Source organism: Lathyrus oleraceus, chromosome 6, assembly GCF_024323335.1.
Source record: "Lathyrus oleraceus cultivar Zhongwan6 chromosome 6, CAAS_Psat_ZW6_1.0, whole genome shotgun sequence".
Classification (NCBI taxonomy): Eukaryota; Viridiplantae; Streptophyta; class Magnoliopsida; order Fabales; family Fabaceae; genus Lathyrus; species Lathyrus oleraceus.
Genome location: NC_066584.1, coordinates 175,549,489 through 175,564,190, shown reverse-complemented (window position 1 = coordinate 175,564,190; position 14,702 = coordinate 175,549,489). Strand labels below are relative to the sequence as shown.

Sequence of the window (14,702 nt, the reverse complement as noted above, 5' to 3'; positions counted from 1 at the left end):
TTGATGACGAAGATTCGAGCAATGTGGCGTACGCCAATTATTCGAATAATCGAAAGATAGTGAGGCGTACGCCTCCTATCCTCTTTTCATCTGAAATATAGAATTAAAGGATTTGAAATTTTGTAGAAGTGTTTTGAAATGTTATGATTATGGTTTTAATCGGGTGACAAGAACTCGCGCAATATGGCGTACGCCAATTATTCGAGTACTTGAGAAATAATGAAGCGTACGCTTCCTATCTCCTTTTCGACCCAAGTTTATATTAAGAGAAAATGATTTTGAAATTGAATAATTTGAAAAGTGGTTTGAATTTGGAAATTGCATTTGATTTTAAAGAGTGATTTGAAATTGTATGATTATAGATTTAATCGGGCGACAAGAACTTGCGCAATATGGCGTACGCCAATTGTTCAAGTGCTTGAGAAATAGTGAAGCGTACGCTTACTATCTCCTTTTCATCCCATGCTTATGTTTGAAAGAGAAAATTCCTTTGAAATTGAAGTGGTTTGGAAATTGATTTAGAAAATGATTTGAATGGTATAATTTTGAAGTGAAGGTTGAAGTTTTAGAAATGATTTGAAAATGTATGATTATTTTTAATCGGATGACAAAAACTCGTGCAATATGGCGTACGCCAATTATTCGAGTTCTTGAGAAATAGTGAAGCGTACGCTTCCTATTTCCTTTTCAACCCAAATTTAATTATGAGAAATTATATTTAAGAGAAATGATTTAAATTTGCATCGGTGTGAAATTGATCATGTTCTAAATGAATCACCAAGGTGTTGCTTATGGAAAAAGATTTGAAAGAACTTAATGAATTTTGAAATGATTCGACTTGGTTTCACAAATGGTTTGAAGATTATTGAATTGATGGTAAAAAAAAATATTTATTTAATTATGAACAAAAGTAGCAGCGAGAAATTTAATCATTAATTGAAATAAATAAATTATAAGGGGGTGCAAGGAAACGTATGGGCTATAATGAGATAGATAAGTGGACTTTTAAGCCTAACCTATTATCATTCCTTAACTTGAAAGCATATCATCTCAAAAAAAAGAAAGAAAATGTTGAAAGGATTAGAACATTCTACATAAATTTAATTTAAATATTAAAACCTTGTAATGAATCAATGATAAGACTTAACAACTATCTTCTTTGACAGGTAAGCTACAACAAGAATTAGAAACCAAAGTTACTAAAATATATAAGTTAGCCTAGCCTATACTTTTAAACTGATTTGAAATATTTCCTAAACAAATGAGTGTAATGGTTAGAGTACGATAATAATTACCACAAGAGAGATTTAAAGAAGGAACTTCCAGTACCTTTCCTTAATCCAGGTATTAATATGTATATAAAAAAAAAACTCAACACTACTAACAGATGCTACAAACAGAACCTGCTCCTATTTAGCAACAAACTGGCCAACTAAAACATTATCAAAATCATTGACGCCTACAAACCAAGAATACTCGCTCCGTTTGTTAATCGAAACAAGATTCCAAAATCGTAATAAAAAATCCGGAATTGAAACATCCAGAAGCGCAAAGCCGATGGTCATCACCTTAATTCTAAAAAACTATGATTCTAACAAGATTGTAACGAGAACGTAATTAACCCAATCACTCAACACAACAACATACGTTCACTTTTATGAAGATTATTACAGCAAATCCAGAATCATAAATCCACAATAACAGTGCAACAACAGACACGCCAAGTCGGAGATGAACAGCTTTTTGGATAAACAAATTATAGCATATGATAATGAAATTTATAACATCTTTGCAGCACATACATTGTTCATACATTCAACAACCTGGTATTAAATCTTCAGCAACAAACAGAGGGAAACTAAATGAGAAATTGAAATCGAAGACACCCAAATTAATTATGTGATTAAAGTATTCTCAGGAAAACAACCGGGTTTGAGCAAAACTTTGACAGAAATAAACCAGTAAACATCAACAAAAGAAATCAGACAACGGGTGCGGAAACCAACCGAGTTAAGAGTACTTTCTTTGCGTTGCTACCACAGACTGGTATGGGACGGGGCCTGTCAATGCCTTATCGTTTTGCTGACGACGAAGCTCGTATTGTTTCTTTGAGTCGTGGCGGCGGCGTTTCGGTGATACGGTTTTTGCTGAGTGGCTTTGGACGGTCGAAACAAGTGGTGAGCTTTCCAGCCAATCCACAAGCCTGAGCGAAACTTGCCTGTCCCTGCTTCGATTTTGAATCTATGAACAAAAAAACTGCCTTTGCCGTTTGCGAGACCGAAATCGTCGAAACGAATCGACCTGTAAAATAAGAATAAATGTCAAACATTCAAAACAATAAACATCATGACTTTTCCACAAAGCGTCGGCAACAGAGACGTCGTCGTTGGAGCAGTTGTTGTTGTAACTGTCGACGGTGGTTGAAGCGGAAGATTTTTGGCGGTGGGGTCGCGGGTTATGACGGAGAGGGAGATTTCCGGCAGCGGTTGAGTTGTGATGGGTTTGAAGCGATTTTCGCAGAGAGTGAAAAGGGGTTTTTCGGTAGGTTGGTTTAGACGGTGGCGATTGTGGTAGCTTGAGCGAAACAGCGGATTTGGGTTTGTAGATTGAAGGAGGGTAGTGAGTAGTGAGTGAGTTCAGAGAGAATTCTGAGCGTTTGTGTGTTGATGAGAGTGTGAAGTGAGCGAATGAGGGAACGGTGAGGTGGGTATTTTTGTGAGAGAATTTTTAGGGTGAATAGTGAGTGATGATGAGAGTGAGTGAATTGTGAGAGAGGGAGCGTGAACAGTGCCTTTATGCGTGTTGTGCTGAGAGACGTTGGAGTTTGTTATGGTGAGAGAGATTTAGGGAGTGGGGAGGTAGTGGAGCAGGGAATCAGAGTGAGTTTTTTTGAATTTTGTTTTTTATGGAAGAGAGAATCCAATGTAGATATATACACACTTATTTTATATTTTATTATTTACAATAAATAAATAAAAACCAACTAATAAAAAGAAACTAATTAATATTCGGAAATCTAATTAATAATTAAAAACTAACCAATATTAAAAAACTAACTAATTCTTAATTAAATAACTAATATTTTTTTAAAACACTAACTAATTATTTTAATTTAAATATCTAAACAAAAAAGAAAATTACCAATTAAAAATTGAGTACAAATTATTCGGAAAATTAAATAAATCACAGTCTTTCTTCAAATCTTGACAATTCAACCGATTTTTTTATTCTCAAATAAATTCCCCCTGATTGATATTTCCGGCATTTATTCATGATGCAGATGTGTGTCATGTTATGTGTATGATGCAAAAATGAAACTGAAATTAACTTTGAAAAGAAATTAAAATAAGCCCGGACAAAATTGGGGTACGACAGCTGCCCCTATTTAATTATCTTGAATCAGAAGGTAAGAATGACAAAGGTCATCATACATTCGTGGTGGAAGGTAATTAAATACTAAAGGATCCAAATTTTGTCCTTTGAAATGCAATGGAGAGATGCAGATGAAAATGCAATGGATGTCAAGGTAGTAGGGGTAGAATGCCAAATCAATGTCAACCCTCGGGTCAACACTCAGGTCTTGCAAAGGTTGCATCTGATGAAAAGACAAAGGTGGGATTGGTTTTCTGACACCAAAAGGATGACAGTAGAATTTGCTATCACCAAAAGGATGATAGTAATCCATCATGATTGTCAGGATTGTCATCACCAAAAGGATAATGGATAAGCTGAGCTTCAAAGGTAGTCATTACCAAAAGGATGATGTCCGTCACCAAAAGGATGATGGTTATTCTGATAAAGTTTCCTATTACCGGGAGTATAAGATCAAGGCTACCACCAAAAGGATGATAGTTGACTCATCAACTTCAGAGATCACCGTCACAAAAAGGATAAAGGTAAGATCCAACAACAAAGCTTGTTATCACCAAAAGGATGATAATAAGTCGAAAACCCAATGATCACCATCACCAAAAGGATGAAGGTATAGTCACACAACAAACTTGTTATCACTAAAAGGATGATAATAAGTCGGAACTCAATGATCACCATCACCAAAAGGATGAAGGTGTAATTAAAAACACAACTTGTTATCGCCAAAAGGATGATAATAAGCACACACGCAGCTGATCACCATCACCAAAAGGATGAAGGTAAGATCAAGACACAAACTTGTTATCACCAAAAGGATGATAACCACCATCACCAAAAGGATGAAGGTATAATTAAAAGATAAAACTTGTTACCACCAAAAGGATGATAATAAGTACACAACGCAATTGATCACCGTCACCAAAAGGATGAGGGTAGGATCAAGACAAACTTGTTATCACCAAAAGGATGATAAGAAGTCAACAATCACCATCACCAAAAGGATGAAGGTATTGTCAAACGACAAAACTTAGTTACCACCAAAAGGATGATAATAAGCACACACGCAATTGATCACCATCACCAAAAGGATGAGGGTAAGATCAAGACACAAACTTGTTATCACCAAAAGGATGATAAGAAGTCAACAATCACCATCACCAAAAGGATGAAGGTATTGTCAAACAACAAAACTTGTTACCACCAAAAGGATGATAATAAGTCGACAGTCACCAACACCAAAAGGATGAAGGTATTATAAACAACAGAACTCGTTATCACCAAAAGGATGATAAGAAGCACACACGCAATTGATCACCATCACCAAAAGGATGAAGGTAAGATCAAGACAAACATTTGTTATCACCAAAAGGATGATAACCACCATCACCAAAAGGATGAAGGTATAATTAAAAGATAAAACTTGTTATCACCAAAAGGATGATAACCACCATCACCAAAAGGATGAAGGTAGGATCAAGACACAAACTTGTTATCACCAAAAGGATGATAAGAAGTCAACAATCACCATCACCAAAAGGATGAAGGTATAATTAAAAGACACAACTTAGTTACCACCAAAAGGATGATAATAAGCACACAACACAATTGATCACCATCACCCAAAAGGATGAAGGTGAGATCATAACCTCAAAACTTGTTACCACCAAAAGGATGATAATAAGTTATAATAACTTCAAATATTACTGACACCAAAAGGATGACAGTGGGGTTGGACTTTCGATATGTCACCATCACCAAAAGGATGATAGCTTAAACTGAATTCCATAGTCTCTATTATAAAAAGGATGACTTTAGATTAAACTGGATGTCATCACCAAAAGGATGATGATTGAACCAGAATGACAAGGATTGCTTATCACCATGAGGATCACCGACACCAAAAGGATGACGGTAAGCTGTAGTAATTTCAGGGGTCACCATTCACCAAAAGGATGAAGGTTGAACTAAAACTTCAAGGATCTTCGACACCAAAAGGATGACAGCAAGATCACAAATGTCAAGGATTTGCCATTACCAAAAGGATAACGGTTATTATAGACAAGGTGATGATTAATATTATTCCTCAATGGACTTTCACCAAAAGGATGATAGTGAGAAAAATATTGGAAAAACAAGGCTACTGTCAAAGTTCGGTAAACCTGATTTGTTGGGTAATGTTGGAATATTAATGGGTAAGATTTGCTCGAGCTATTGACAACAAAAGGTTGCAAAACCAATATTCTCTAGGGAGATGTAGTTTCTATCAACAAAAGGTTACAGGAAACGACTCATTGAGGGATGCTCAACGCGAAACAAGGTAAGTGTTTGGAGAAACATTGTTTGACTTAGCTGAGGATAATATCTTATCAACAAAAGGTTGAAAGATGTATCTCGATGGGGAACGCCCAACAATACAAGGTAGGGACTCACTCAGAGGAAGTGACAATGACTCGACTGAGGGTTGGCCTGGATGCCTACGACTAAACCTTGGATTTTGATTCGTGTTATGTACATGGATGATATGTATGCGTTATGTATGAGGTGATGCATGTGATGCATGTGATGCATGTTTGAATGCAAATACTGATTGGCTTGTTTGGGATTGGCCCCCCTTTGCAAAGGCGATGTATTTTCTGGAAACCAGTATTGGTTGTATTTGTTTTTATGTGGAATGCCAACAAGGTGGGCTTTGGTTTTTTATTTTTGTGGTAATTGTCAATGTGGATTGGACAGTTGATTGGTGAAAGGATCTGACTTCCCGACACTCGGTAGTTGATGATGTGATGAACACGCAGTAGATGCGGATACTCTTGGTGCCCCAAGTTTGATCTCTTGCTGATATGTTGTGTATCTGTCTTCGAGAAGATCTCGATTTCTTCTTCTAAGATGTCTGGCCAGCCTGTAACTGAGCATAGCGACGTGATCAACGCATGACGATTGTGCTTTTGACGTGCCCTAAGGATTCTTGTCAACATATGATGTTGTGCTGGTATGAACTTTTGACGTTTTTGTCGTGAATTCAAGCAGTCACTAATGTTTGACGCAATCTGCTTGGCTGACTTGAAGATATGAAGGGAATTTGCCCCTTGCAACTCGTCTTGCCCTAGATTAGCCTTTGAGGGACCGGCCCCAGGCGGGCTGAGTTTTGAAGTGTTTTTCCTCCCTGATCAACCGATGCTTGGAGATTTGCCTTATACTGAATACTTCTTCAGTCAATATAATTAAAAGATGCCATGCCCCTGATTTATGAGATGGTCTTGATTCGTGTTAGCACCAAAGATCAAGTGCCTCTTGAATTGCCCCTTGTTTGGAATTTTCTCGATGTCAAGTACTGACTGACAATTAAGAATTGTTATCCAAGAAATGGTGATGTTAATGCAACAGTTATGCAAGTTTTGAAAAACAATCATTCATTTGGGAGTGTCGTGGTAGTGTGTGGTGAGTGGACCATGAGTCCAAACGCGGTGTTGATTTTAGCTAGTGTGTGAGTGATATGGTGAGAATAGAGTATTAGCAAATCTCTAGGAGTCAGTTTACTCAACCTTGCTATAGTATGCTTTCAGAACAAACCCTACTTCAATTAGGTCTTTTGAGGGTTGTAATGTGGCTTGGTTCATGGTTATTGAAACAAAAGGATATAAGGCTCAAAGTTTATTTTAACCCACCCCTTCTTCATGACGATCTCCAATCCTATGTTCAGTTAACTCACACACATTCGTCTTTTGTAAGGATAAAGATGGTGATTCAAGGTCTCTTGGAATGGCAACCACCTTATTTTGGTTTTTTTTTTTTTTTTGGATGTCGGTGACCCTTTGTTTTTGGTATGGTGGTCACTGAATCCTGTTTTTGTTTTGGAGACTTTCATTGTCTCTCTTGATTCTTGTTTTGATCCCTAACTTTTGCATGGACCGCTTGTTGAAGCTTTAATCCATCGGGATTGCCCCTGTTTTTGCCTAAGTCTCCTTTCAAGGTGTTGGACTTAGCGGGCTTTTTCTTTGATTTTTTTGAATTGTGACTGCCAAATCATTGGTCACTGAAGAACAACCGACATAAAATTTGGATTTGTATGGTCCCTTCGACACTTCAGGATGTGTGTGAAGAATGTCATATGGTTGATCTTTGTATGAGATATTTCATCTTTGTAATTTGAATGTGTAGTCAGATTAACTGAACACTACCCTATCCCAGGTTAAGCGTAAGGGTTTTTAGATCCGAAAGAAACTCCTACTTCTAGGCTCGAAGTGGTTGACTAGGGATTAACTCCTTATCTCTCCAGTGTTTGGGGATTTGAAACAATGCCTGTACATCATTAGCAGGATTTTATCCGAAAGCATTCGATCAGCAATTATGAGTATTTTGTTTTCGTCATCCTCCTTCCAACATTTACTAATAATATTGTGATGAAGAAAGTGAGGTGAAAAAGTATGTGTTTGTGATTTGAAAATGTGATAGATGAGTGAATATGAAAGATTGATTCAAAGCATGCATAATCATCCCATTAATAAAACCGAGTGCAAATAACAATGTTTAAAGCATACAGTACTTAGACAAATAAGATCAAATTATAAGAATGCAAAATGGTAAAAATGGCATCAGGATTGCCTTCATTCAAAGCAACAGACTTCATCTCTTGATTCTTCGGCGGAATTTCTCTGGTGATCAGGCCGGTGAGAGGCTTTATCTTCGAGCTTCACTCGACTCTGCATGCGCTGGCATGGGGTTTGTTGCAACGTTTGGCCTCATTGGTGTGAATGTAAGTGCTTTACTGTCAACCAAGTCCTGGACCTTGTGCTTGAAAGCCTTACAGTTCTCTATTGTGTGCCCTGGGGCACCCATGTGATACTCACAGTGAGCATTGGCGTCGTAGCCTGGAGGATATGGTGGAGTTGCAGGTGTTAGCTCCCTCAGAACAACCGATCCATCCTTTAGTAGGTAGGGGAGGATCTTGCTATATGATACTGGCAAAGGATCGAAATGTCTTTCAGGCCTCCTTGCCCTCTGCTGGTTAGGTGGACGTGGTTGAGCACGTTGCTGTTGATTTTGATGTGGCTGCTGGTAAGCCGGCTGTTGATACGGCTTTTGATAAGGTTGCTGACATGGCTGCTGATAGGGTGTCGGGATGACAGCGGCAACCTGACCGTAAGGCATAGGAGCATACGGAGGTGCCCTATATCCTCCTCCTCTCATTATGGCGTTGGTCTGACCTTCTGGCTTCTTTGGGAGATTAGGATAAGGTTTCTTCATCCCACTTGACGCATTAACAGCACAGGGTAGCTTTCCTTTCTTAATCTGACTTTCAATCCGCTCTCCTACAGAGACCACCTCAGCGAAAGTTGGAAAGCTGGATCCTACCATCTTCTCCATGTATTGGGTATGCAGGGTTCCCATAAACATGTCAATTAGCTCTTTGTCAAGGAGAGGAAGTTGGACACGAGCTGCTAGCTCTCTCCACCGCTGAGCGTATTCCTTAAATGACTCGTTGTTGCGTTGAGTCATGTCTTGCAGTTGTGTGCGATTGGGCGCTAGATCAGTGTTGTACTGATAATGCCTGAGGAATGCTTCAGCAAGGTCTCTCCATGATTGGACCTGACCTCTCTCCAGTTGCATGTACCACTCCAAGGATGCCCCACTAAGGCTATCTTGGAAGTAATGAATCAGGAGTTGATCATTACCGATGTGGGCAGCCATCTTGCGGCAGTAAGCTCTGAGGTGTGTTCTTGGGCAGCTGATCCCTTTGTATTTGTCAAAGTCCGGGACTTTGAATTTTTGGGGAACCACGAGTCCTGGTACCAAGCACATATCAACAGCGTCCAAACCGGGAGTAGTATGAACCTCCAAGGACTTGAATTTCTCTTCCAGAGCATGGAGTCTCTCAACAGCTGGGTCCGGGAGATCTCCAACAGCAGGTTTGGTGGGTTGTGGCATGAAGAAGGCGTCGTATGGATCTTCATCACCCATCATGGATCCATGGCGAGCAAATGTAGTAGAGTGCTCATGGGGGTTCATGTTGTTCATGGGAACAGGAATGAGGATCGGTCCTCCTTCAGGATGGGCAGGATTACCATCAAGGTTAGTTACTCCAGGGATATTGAGCGATGGTGACCCAAACTGGGCAGCAATTTTCCTGGCTTCGACACTGGTCTCGGCATCCTTCTCCTTCTGGGCTAGGAGCAACATGGTCTCAAGCAAGCGATCCATCTTTGCCTGCATGGAGTCAATGTCGGTCCTCATCGAAACTTGGTTAGCTTCAAGCTGTTCAAGTGTCATCTCGTAATTGCGGCGTGTCTCGTACCGGTGTCGAGTAGTCAGCGTTACTGGACAAAGGGTAGAATATGGTGTAAGCTTTTGTTTCTGGAAGATGAAATGCAATGCATGTTGATGATATGCAAATGCATGAATTTTTGCCATGATTTTTCACAGAGGAATACAGACTCAAAAATATTCACACGTCGGGTACGTCAGGATAGCAGGGAGAAGTACGGGTTTGCCTGATCACAAGAAATTCCCTAAAGGTAGGTTCTAAAGTTATGTTTTCAAGGAAGGAACTTAGACTCACGGATCAAGTTCAAAACTTCCTCGCAATGGTGGGCTAGCCACATCGTGATGGGAGTTCTGAAATGATCTAATCTAAGTGGGATTCTCGTATTGTACGAACAGGGTGTACACCCTTCGGCTCAACACTACATAATCACCGATTATGAAAACAAAACTTGGTTTTAAGGCAAGGTCCCTAGAGTCACGGATCGTGTTTAGAACCTCCACCGCAATGATGGGCTAGCCATATTGTGATGGGAACTCCAAACAGATCTACTCTAGGTGGAGTCTTCGTATTGTCCCAATAGGCGTACGCCCCTTGGTTCAATACTACACAACTCCGGGTTCTAAGTTTTTCTCGAAGCTCAGGTGTGAAGCTTATCTCACAACATACACCAAATCCCATATCATAGCAAAAAAAATCAAATACAACATAAACAATCATAATAAGATATAGAGAAATAAATATGGAAGAAAAGAATATTTTCTAACAGTCATAGCAAAATCAGACTAAGCTAGGCTAGACTCTCTCTTGCTTGGAGCAGGGTCCCCAGCGGAGTCGCCAGTCTGTCGCACCTCAAAAATGATGATAATGCGATCCCTCGCGATAGGACGCGGAAAAATGTTAGTTCGAAACAGAGTCGCCACCGAACTTTATTCATTCCAATGAAGGAATAGGAAAATATCGAGAAAACCTTTAAAGATAAGAATAATGGTCGTCGCAACCATATTCGGGTTCGGGAGTCGATTACGCAAGGGGAAGGTATTAGCACCCCTTACGTCCGTTGTACTCAACGGGAACCTCTTAGTCTGATTTTGCTATTTGACTGTTAATTGACTGTTACTTGTTTGCTTCGAATGATTAGAATTGATGGTAGATATGGATGAAGACCTCATGAGGGGAAAATGAGAGGTTTTTTATTAGTGTGCTCGCGAAGATACAGTAATCTCCTGCCTACGTATCCTTATGGTGCAATAAGGAAATCAGAGCATTCGTAGTTCGGGCAACTACGAATATTTGGTGGGTTTGATTTTGATGAACGACTGTGTAGGTCGGCGTTCTAACGGCTAAACGCTGGCGTTGTCTACTCTCGGGGGAGGCTCTAGCACTGGTTTGTTGGGCGCATTAGAAAGGATTGACAGTGTTCCTTTTGAAAGGGTTTTGGTCACGCGGGGGTGACAAGTTGAATTGATGTGTTTGGGTGTTTGGTTTCGATCGCTCGGGGGCGAGAAGTTAGGTTGATTTGTTGGAGATGTTTTTGGAGAACGACGAAAGATTGAGCAATGTGGTGTTCACCAATCGACCAATTCTTTCGAGGAATAATAAGGCGAACGCCTTCTATTCCTTTTTCGTTCGATTATTTTGAAAGTTGTGTTTGTGGATGTTGAATATGCACGGTAGTGAGGCGTACGCCTCCTACTTGCTTATTCAAGGAATAATGAGGCGTACGCCACCTATTCCCTTATCCAAGTTTATTTAGCGTGTTTTAGTCGGAAGTCGATAATTTGTGCAATATGGCGTACGCCAATTATCCAAATAATCGAGAGATGGTGAGGCGTACGCCTCCTCTCTTTTATCATCCGAGGTTTAAATTGTAAAAGATATGTTTAGATGTTGGATTGGTAGGTTTGGATTTGGTATGATTTGAGTTTATTTGATTGTGGTTTAAGTTTGATGACGAAGATTCGAGCAATGTGGCGTACGCCAATTATTCGAATAATCGAAAGATAGTGAGGCGTACGCCTCCTATCCTCTTTTCATCTGAAATATAGAATTAAAGGATTTGAAATTTTGTAGAAGTGTTTTGAAATGTTATGATTATGGTTTTAATCGGGTGACAAGAACTCGCGCAATATGGCGTACGCCAATTATTCGAGTACTTGAGAAATAATGAAGCGTACGCTTCCTATCTCCTTTTCGACCCAAGTTTATATTAAGAGAAAATGATTTTGAAATTGAATAATTTGAAAAGTGGTTTGAATTTGGAAATTGCATTTGATTTTAAAGAGTGATTTGAAATTGTATGATTATAGATTTAATCGGGCGACAAGAACTTGCGCAATATGGCGTACGCCAATTGTTCAAGTGCTTGAGAAATAGTGAAGCGTACGCTTACTATCTCCTTTTCATCCCATGCTTATGTTTGAAAGAGAAAATTCCTTTGAAATTGAAGTGGTTTGGAAATTGATTTAGAAAATGATTTGAATGGTATAATTTTGAAGTGAAGGTTGAAGTTTTAGAAATGATTTGAAAATGTATGATTATTTTAATCGGATGACAAAAACTCGTGCAATATGGCGTACGCCAATTATTCGAGTTCTTGAGAAATAGTGAAGCGTACGCTTCCTATTTCCTTTTCAACCCAATTTAATTATGAGAAATTATATTTAAGAGAAATGATTTAAATTTGCATCGGTGTGAAATTGATCATGTTCTAAATGAATCACCAAGGTGTTGCTTATGGAAAAAGATTTGAAAGAACTTAATGAATTTTGAAATGATTCGACTTGGTTTCACAAATGGTTTGAAGATTATTGAATTGATGGTAAAAAAAAATATTTATTTAATTATGAACAAAAGTAGCAGCGAGAAATTTAATCATTAATTGAAATAAATAAATTATAAGGGGGTGCAAGGAAACGTATGGGCTATAATGAGATAGATAAGTGGACTTTTAAGCCTAACCTATTATCATTCCTTAACTTGAAAGCATATCATCTCAAAAAAAGAAAGAAAATGTTGAAAGGATTAGAACATTCTACATAAATTTAATTTAAATATTAAAACCTTGTAATGAATCAATGATAAGACTTAACAACTATCTTCTTTGACAGGTAAGCTACAACAAGAATTAGAAACCAAAGTTACTAAAATATATAAGTTAGCCTAGCCTATACTTTTAAACTGATTTGAAATATTTCCTAAACAAATGAGTGTAATGGTTAGAGTACGATAATAATTACCACAAGAGAGATTTAAAGAAGGAACTTCCAGTACCTTTCCTTAATCCAGGTATTAATATGTATATAAAAAAAACTCAACACTACTAACAGATGCTACAAACAGAACCTGCTCCTATTTAGCAACAAACTGGCCAACTAAAACATTATCAAAATCATTGACGCCTACAAACCAAGAATACTCGCTCCGTTTGTTAATCGAAACAAGATTCCAAAATCGTAATAAAAAATCCGGAATTGAAACATCCAGAAGCGCAAAGCCGATGGTCATCACCTTAATTCTAAAAAACTATGATTCTAACAAGATTGTAACGAGAACGTAATTAACCCAATCACTCAACACAACAACATACGTTCACTTTTATGAAGATTATTACAGCAAATCCAGAATCATAAATCCACAATAACAGTGCAACAACAGACACGCCAAGTCGGAGATGAACAGCTTTTTGGATAAACAAATTATAGCATATGATAATGAAATTTATAACATCTTTGCAGCACATACATTGTTCATACATTCAACAACCTGGTATTAAATCTTCAGCAACAAACAGAGGGAAACTAAATGAGAAATTGAAATCGAAGACACCCAAATTAATTATGTGATTAAAGTATTCTCAGGAAAACAACCGGGTTTGAGCAAAACTTTGACAGAAATAAACCAGTAAACATCAACAAAAGAAATCAGACAACGGGTGCGGAAACCAACCGAGTTAAGAGTACTTTCTTTGCGTTGCTACCACAGACTGGTATGGGACGGGGCCTGTCAATGCCTTATCGTTTTGCTGACGACGAAGCTCGTATTGTTTCTTTGAGTCGTGGCGGCGGCGTTTCGGTGATACGGTTTTTGCTGAGTGGCTTTGGACGGTCGAAACAAGTGGTGAGCTTTCCAGCCAATCCACAAGCCTGAGCGAAACTTGCCTGTCCCTGCTTCGATTTTGAATCTATGAACAAAAAAACTGCCTTTGCCGTTTGCGAGACCGAAATCGTCGAAACGAATCGACCTGTAAAATAAGAATAAATGTCAAACATTCAAAACAATAAACATCATGACTTTTCCACAAAGCGTCGGCAACAGAGACGTCGCCGTTGGAGCAGTTGTTGTTGTAACTGTCGACGGTGGTTGAAGCGGAAGATTTTTGGCGGTGGGGTCGCGGGTTATGACGGAGAGGGAGATTTCCGGCAGCGGTTGAGTTGTGATGGGTTTGAAGCGATTTTCGCAGAGAGTGAAAAGGGGTTTTTCGGTAGGTTGGTTTAGACGGTGGCGATTGTGGTAGCTTGAGCGAAACAGCGGATTTGGGTTTGTAGATTGAAGGAGGGTAGTGAGTAGTGAGTGAGTTCAGAGAGAATTCTGAGCGTTTGTGTGTTGATGAGAGTGTGAAGTGAGCGAATGAGGGAACGGTGAGGTGGGTATTTTTGTGAGAGAATTTTTAGGGTGAATAGTGAGTGATGATGAGAGTGAGTGAATTGTGAGAGAGGGAGCGTGAACAGTGCCTTTATGCGTGTTGTGCTGAGAGACGTTGGAGTTTGTTATGGTGAGAGAGATTTAGGGAGTGGGGAGGTAGTGGAGCAGGGAATCAGAGTGAGTTTTTTTGAATTTTGTTTTTTATGGAAGAGAGAATCCAATGTAGATATATACACACTTATTTTATATTTTATTATTTACAATAAATAAATAAAAACCAACTAATAAAAAGAAACTAATTAATATTCGGAAATCTAATTAATAATTAAAAACTAACCAATATTAAAAAACTAACTAATTCTTAATTAAATAACTAATATTTTTTTAAAACACTAACTAATTATTTTAATTTAAATATCTAAACAAA

At 38.6% G+C, this 14,702-nt stretch overlaps 1 long non-coding RNA gene across 1 annotated transcript; it reads right to left on the bottom strand.

Annotated features, from left to right (window-relative positions):
• Positions 1-998: 998 nt before the first annotated feature.
• Positions 999-14,472, bottom strand: LOC127098001 (uncharacterized). The gene is made up of 2 exons (XR_007793252.1): positions 12,945-14,472; positions 999-1,370 (listed from the first exon to the last, which is right to left on the bottom strand). It is a non-coding gene; the product is annotated as an uncharacterized LOC127098001 (long non-coding RNA).
• Positions 14,473-14,702: the final 230 nt, after the last annotated feature.